Source organism: Indicator indicator, chromosome Z (assembly GCF_027791375.1).
Source record: "Indicator indicator isolate 239-I01 chromosome Z, UM_Iind_1.1, whole genome shotgun sequence".
NCBI lineage: Eukaryota > Metazoa > Chordata > Aves > Piciformes > Indicatoridae > Indicator > Indicator indicator.
In genome coordinates, this window is record NC_072053.1 from 23,617,293 (window position 1) to 23,624,756 (window position 7,464).

The window sequence follows — 7,464 nt, forward strand, 5'->3', positions numbered from 1 at the left end:
CTGGCAGAGCCATTTCTATTGGGTAACTTTGTGTTGGCTTCAGTTGCCCTATTGGCCCAATTAGATCTTGGGCAAGATGCATAAACAAGCTGACCTGTAGTCGCCCTTGCCTTGCCCTTAAACCTTGCTCAAGCCTTGCTCAAGTCGTGCTTAAATTGCCATCTTTGCCTTGTCTTGCATGAAATTGCCTTGAGGTACCCGGCCCTGCCTCAGGTGCCCAGTTCAGAGCCTGAGATAAAGCCACAAGCCTACAACACAGCAAGCTGGAGAAGCCACGAGCTTAGGATCCAGAGCCAAGCCTACTTCCCCTTGCAACTGGAATCATGCCATGCCTCAGTTTACCCAGGACAAAACAAGTGCCTGTCACGAAGAAGCGTCATAAACTGCCCACTGTCCACAGGCCAAGGGGAGATCCTGCCTGACTAATCTGATAGCCTTCTATGAAACCATGACCAAATGGGTGGATGAGGGAAGAGCAGTGGATGTCATGTATCTTGACTTCAGTAAAGTTTTTGATACTGTCTCCTATAACATCCTCATAGAAAAGCTCAGCAGATGTGGCATAGATGGCTGGTCAGTGAGGTGGATTGAAAACAGTATGGGGTCCAGTTTTGTTCAATATCTTTATCAATGACCTGGATGAGGGGATTGAGAGTACCCTCAGCAAGTTCACTGATGATACAAAACAGGGGGGGTTGGCTGACACCTGTCAGGCTGTGCTGTCATCCAATGTGACCTGGACAGGCTGGAGAGCTGGGTGCAGGCAGACCTCATGAAGTTTAATAAGGACAAGTGCAAGGTCCTACATCTGGGGAGGAATAACAGCAGGCACCAGGACAAGTTAGGGGTTTCCCTGCAGGAGAGCAGCTCCACAGAGAAAGGCCTTGGAGTCCTACTGGACAGCAAATTCTCCATGGAACAACAACGTGCCCTTGTGCCCAAGAAAGCCAGTGGTATCCTGGGATGCATCAAGAAAAGTCCAGCAGGTCTAGGGAAGTTTTTCTCCCCCTCTACTCTGCCCTGGTGAGACCACACCTGGAATACTGCATCCAGTTTTGGGCTCCCCAGTTCAAGAGAGACAGGGATCTGCTGGACAGAGTCCAACAGAGCGCCACAAGGATGATTAGGGGACTTGAGCATCCCCCCTATGAAGAGAGACTGAGAGCCCTGGGACTGTTTAGTCTTGAGAAGAAAAGACAGAGAGGAGATGTGATCGATGTCTATAAATATCTGAGGGGTGGGTGTCAAGTGGAGGGGGCCAGGCTCTTTTCAGTGGTGCGCAATAATTAGACAAGGAGCAATGGATACAAACTTGAACATAGAAGATTTCACCTCAACATGGGGAGAAACTTCTTTATGGTGACAGAGTCCTGGAACAGGCTGCCCAGTGAGGCTGTGGAGTCACCTTCTCTGGAGACTTTCAAAACCTGTCTAGATGCATTTCTGTGCAGACTACCCTGCTTTTGGCAGGGGAGTTAGACTTGATCTCTGGAGGTCCCATTTAACCCCTAACATTCTGTGTTTCTGTGATTCAGGTTGTGTAGTCACTGGCCTGGTATTTTGTTTGCTTCATGCCAACTTTAATTTAGTATGTGAAGTCTTCTAAATGAAGGGAATGGGCTTACTGGTGGCCAGACAAGCTCATGTGCCAGGGGCAAGAGATTTGGCAGCTGGCTGCTAACAAGAGGGCACTCAAAAGATAGCTGTCTGCCAGGGACAGAGGCTCTTTATTCCTAAATTATCAGATGTGACATTACATACTTTTTGACAAAGCCAGCGGTACTGCTGGGGGGTAGGTGTGTCTGTGCATGGCAATACTACTGATGGCACAGCTACCATCTCCTTTTACTGCCTTTTCCTCTGTGTCACATTGTGGGGAATACTGCTGAACAAAGTTTTTCTTGTCCAAGAAGATGAAGAGGATTGTTTTTTTAAGCCCTTTCCACAGTGAGGATATATCATGTTAGTTCACACTCACTGAAGCCAGCGAGCCCAAGCATCCTCCAAATGTGATTCTGCTCAGTTCCTAGCAGTTCTGCCCTGCCTCTGCTGCTTCTGTCCCACTGTCACCTGGCAGCTAAGCCAGCTGCTGAGGCACAGCTCTTCTTTCCCACTGCTGCTTCCTGGGAGCTGCAGAAAGCTTTTACAGCAAATTGACTTTGAGGAAATACTGGTGGATGTATTTGTCTCTTGGAACTCCCCCTGTTTAAATGCAATTTTACAGTACAAATTATTCTTTCTGGCTAATTACTATCAATTGCACACACACAGTCAGTGCTTTAAATTCCATAGAAACCATGCCCTTGGGGCACACAGAAGCACTGTGTAGCCCAAATCCATTTCCACGATTCATGTACTACCAAAACTTTCTCACAGAATTGTTTTGAGCAAGTGTTTCCTCACCTTCTTTAATCCGGGCAACTAGGTAGAATATGAAACAATCAGAAACACGTGGAAGAGAAGAGAAACAGTAACTGTGTGATGTTAGAACCAGGAGCAGTTGAGCAGCTTCCAGGAGGCAGCAATGCAAAGTATGATTAGCTGTAGGTGGAGCTGTAGAAGCAGTGTGGATGTTAACTGCAGTCAGTTGTTGCAGTCATGCAGACACAGCTATTAAAATTGATGTATCTACTAAATCGACACAAATGCTTGACAGGTTCAATTTTTTTTTTTTTCCACTACAGGTTTTGGTATATTTTGTGTAATATGAACTTCTTTATTCTAATATATGACATTTAGTTGAGTAATGATATTAGCTTCTTGAAATTAGTCTAAGAAAGCAAAGAATCCTTGTACATGTTATAAATTGTGACAGAATATAGCTGAACCCCCCCCCTCCTCCAATCTGGAAGGCAGAAAGGTTTGCAGAAAGCTTGATGGGGGTAAAAGGGAAGTTGAAGAGCTGACAACCTTCTATAGCTTGCCATCACAGATGCTATAAATTATGCTTCCACTACTATCCTTGGTCTCTTTGAGGTCAGGCTGAAAGAAATAGTCTGTTCCATAAGAGTCACCTTGCATATGAAACCTTATGATATTATGCCAGAAAGACATAACATGTAGAGCAATATAGTGTCAGGTGACTTTCTCATACTAGGAAAGAAGTTAAGGTTTCAGATCTATTTCACAACAGCCCTCAAGTTTGTAGCATGCACAGCACTGTAATCTTGAGTTAAAAACAAAGCAAATACTAACCCTGCCCTTCTGGATGGAAAATTTCTTCAGAAATTACTTCTGTGAGCCAGCCAGATGTACTTTCCTTGGAAGAGTATGGCACAAGGTTAGAAAGTTACCAAAAACAAAGCCCACATGGTTCTTAGTGGAACTGTGCTACCACATGAGTGGGTCCAAAACTTATTCAAAGGCCTGCTGAGTGTCTTATGTTTGTTACTCAGAAACATTGCAATCATTGTGCATCCTGTTCTCCATCCATGGCCTAGCTGCATGGAATGTTTGAAGCTAAGTTTTGTTAGAATTCATCCCTTGTCATGGTGTGGAGGGTTTTTTGTTGTTTTGTTTTGGGTTGTTGTTTTGTTGGTTTTTTTTGGGGGGGGGGGGTGTTTGTTTGTTTGTTTGTTGATAGAGACAGAAAGATTGACTAGGACCTTGAAATGCCAGTAAAACATTTAAGTGAAAATTCCTAAGCCTACTGGGGGGGAAATGTGCAACTCTGGGCAAAGTCCTGTGTGTTAACTGCAAGTGGATTTGCAAACTTTTACTCAAATGTAATGCATAAAATTTGTACTGGTACTACAAGAACAAACTAGCCAATGGATGACCTATTTTATTAAGAGCTCTAGGGGCACAAAGTCTCTTGCTTTTATAGTGTACATCATAGCAAAGTTGTGTTACTGTCTTCAGAATAGAATTAAGCATTAACGAGATTATATCAACCAATAATCAATCAATTATAACAACCTTCTGAATTTACATCACAGAGGCACATGTTAAACAACTCTTTAGAATTAAAATGCATGTTTTTAGCTTGGCACTGATAGCTCAGCACTGCCACAAACAGAAATACAAGAAAATAGAGGCATAAGTGTGTTTACAAGTTGTCTTCCTTCTTCCATAGTGTCATAAGTGACACAAACATTCCTGTCTTACAAGACTAGACTCAAGTCTTTAACTTCTATAGAAGAGGGGCTAATGATCAGTGGAGGGAAAAGAAAGAAACTGAAGGAAACAAACTACTACCCAAATGGACATCTTCATGTAGGATCAATTAGACAAGATTTGACTATCTCTGGGAAATATAGTCCCTAGCAAAGGAGTTTGTTGATATGGTGCACTAGAAGCTTTTAAGAAAAAGTGCTTCTTGCCACTGTGACACATACACATGCACTTGTGTTGTTCAAACACTATCACCATGATTTTTTTTTTCAGGATGTCAAGGATTAGGGCTGGGCCCACCACTAAACAAATGACAGATTCTCCCTATTAACCTCTCTCCTGTCCCAAAGGCAAAGAGGACGGGAGTAAGGGAGAGAGACTTATGAACTGGAAAAGAAAAGTAAAACTACTTTAATGGAAATAACAATAACAAAAGATATATACAGGTATATACAAAACCACTATCAAACCCAACCCCCCTGATGGCAATTAGTCACCATCACCACTTATGCTCTGGCAACAAGTCCCAGGCTGGAGTCAACACCAGACGGGAACCAGAGGAAAACACAGTGATAGCCATAACTGTATGGTCCCACTTCAGCACTTCCCCTGTGGAAGGGCATACCCAGCAGCTGAGGAACATTTGCAATTCAACTGCTGGATTGCTGTCTGTTGTGGTTTAAGCTTTTTCTCAGAGCCCAAAAGCCCAATGGAACTGATTTATGTTGCCTCCCCTCTCCCCTTTTCCCGGTAGGGAAAGCAAATTAGGCAGGAGGAGAAGAAAGAGAGGTAAAACTAAAAAGAATGGTCTTGAATCAATTTGGAACTAAAAAGGTAAGTTTAACAAAATATAAAAGGCATTTGAGTAAAAGGAAGGTTATGAAAGTATAAGGAAAATGGATAAACAAAAATATATGTAAAACCAGACACAGCTGGCAAAGGATTCTCTGAGGTATAACAAATTCTCTTTAGATGCAGTTCCCTTAGGTGTCCAGAACATCACAGAACAGGTCCCACAAGACCAGGGGCAAGAGAGAAACTGAAATAGGAAATTGCCTTCTCTTAAATAGCATTGTGGATCAGAAGTGGGTGTGGAGTACACTTTGACAGAGGGACCCCTCCCCCTGGGAGGAGGCCAGGTCTCTCTACCCACCTGGGTCAGGTTTCCCTTGCCCACCTAGGGCTAGGTTTTATTTTCAGCCACCCCCTCCTGGGCTGGGCTAAACCTAACACACTCTCCCAAGACTTTCATCATCATCATGTACTAATGACTAAAGTTGAGCCAGTTGAAACAGCACACTCACAGCCCCAGACATGAAAACTAGGTCAGAAGAGTCATAGAATGCTTTGCATTCTTAAAGACCTTTAACCATCATCTAATCCAAGCCCTCTGCAGTGAGCAGGGACATATTTAATTAGATCAGGTTGCTCAGAGTGCCATCCAACCTGACCATGAATATTTCTATGGATGGGGCTTCTACCATATCTCTGGGCAACCTATTCCACTGTTTCACCACCTTGATTTTAAAATATTTCTTCCTTATATCTAGCCTGAATCTACCGTCTTTCAGGTAAAACCATTATCCCTTGTCATGTCATCCCTACAGAACCTATTGTGAAGATTGTCCTCATCTTTCTTATGGGTTCCTCAAAATATAAAAAGGCTGTATTAAGGCCCCCCAGCACTTTCTCCAGGATGAAAGACCCCAGCTGTCTCAGCCTAACATCATAGGAGAGGTGATCCAATCCTCTAATAAGCTTTGTGGTCCTGGAACCACACACAGAATCACAGAATTAACCAGGTTGGATCAAGATCATCAAGTCCAACCTATCACTCAACACCATCTAATCAACTAAACCATGGCACTAAGTTCCTTCATCCAGTCTTATTTTAAACACTTCCAGGGATGGTGACTCCACCACCTCTCTGGGCAGCCCATTCCTATGGCCAATTACTATTTCTGTGAAGAATTTCTTCCTAACATCCAGCCCAAACCTCCCCTGGCACAGCTTGAGACCGTGTCCTCTCATTCTGTCACTGCTTGCCTAGGAGAAGAGACCAACCCCCACCTGGCTACAACCTCCCTTCAGGTAGTTGGAGAGAGCAATAAGGTCTCCCCTGAGCCTCCTCTTCTCCAGGCTAAACAACCCCAGCTCCCTCAGCAGCTCCTCACAGGGTTTGTTCTCCAGACCCCTCACCAGCTTTGCTGCTCTTCTCTGGACACATTCAAGCATCTCTACATCTTTCTTGAACTGAGGGGCCCAGAACTGGACACCGTACTCAAGGTGTGGCCTAACCAGTGCTGTGTACAGGGGTACAATGACCTCCCTGCTCCTGCTGACCACACTATTCCTGATGCAGGCCAGGATGCCATTGGCCTTCTTGGCCACCTGGGCACACTATTGGCTCGTGTTCAGCCTACTGTCAACCAGTACCCCCAGGTCCCTTTCTGCCTGGCTGCTCTCCAGCCACTCTGACCCCAGCCTGTAGTGCTGTGGGGTTGTTGTGGCCAATGTGTAGAACCCAGCATTTAGCCTTGTTAAATCTCATCCCATTGGACTCTGCCCATCTGTCCTGCCTGTCAAGGTCCCTCTGCAGAGCCCTTCTACCTTCTAACAGATCAACACTTACTTCCAGCTTGGTATCATCTGCAAACTTACTGATGATGGACTCAATCCCCTCATCCAGATCATCAGTAAAGATATTGAACAGGATGGGGCCCAGCACTGATCCCTGGGGGACACCACTAGTGACAGGCTGCCAGCTGGCAGTGGCACCATTCACCACCACTCTCTGGTCACTGCCCTCCAGCCAGTTCCTAACCCAGCAGAGTGCTGCTGTCCAAGCCGTGGGCTGCCAGCTTGGCCAGGAGTTTGCTGTGGGGGACAGTGTCAAAGGCCTTGCTGAAGTCCAGGTAGACTACATCCACAGCCTGCCCCACATCCACCAGGCAGGTCACCTGATCATAGAAGGAGATCAGGTTGGTGAGGCAGGACCTGCCCTTCCTAAATCCATGCTGGCTGGGCCTGATCCCTTGGCCATCCTGTAGGTTCTGTGCGATTGCACTCAAGATGACCTGTTCCATAGTCTTGCCTGGCACTGAGGTCAGGCTGACAGGTCTGTAATTCCCTGGCTCCTCCTTCCAGCCCTTCTTGTGGATGGGCACCACACTGACCAGCTTCCAGTCATCTGGGACCTCTCCAGTGATGCAGGTCTGTTGAAAAATAATGGAGAATGGTTTAGCAAGCTCATCTGCCAGCTCTCTCAACACCCTAGGATGGATCTCATCTGGTCCCATAGACTTGTGGGGATCCAAGTGGCTCAGCAGGTCTCTAACTTCTTCCTCCTGT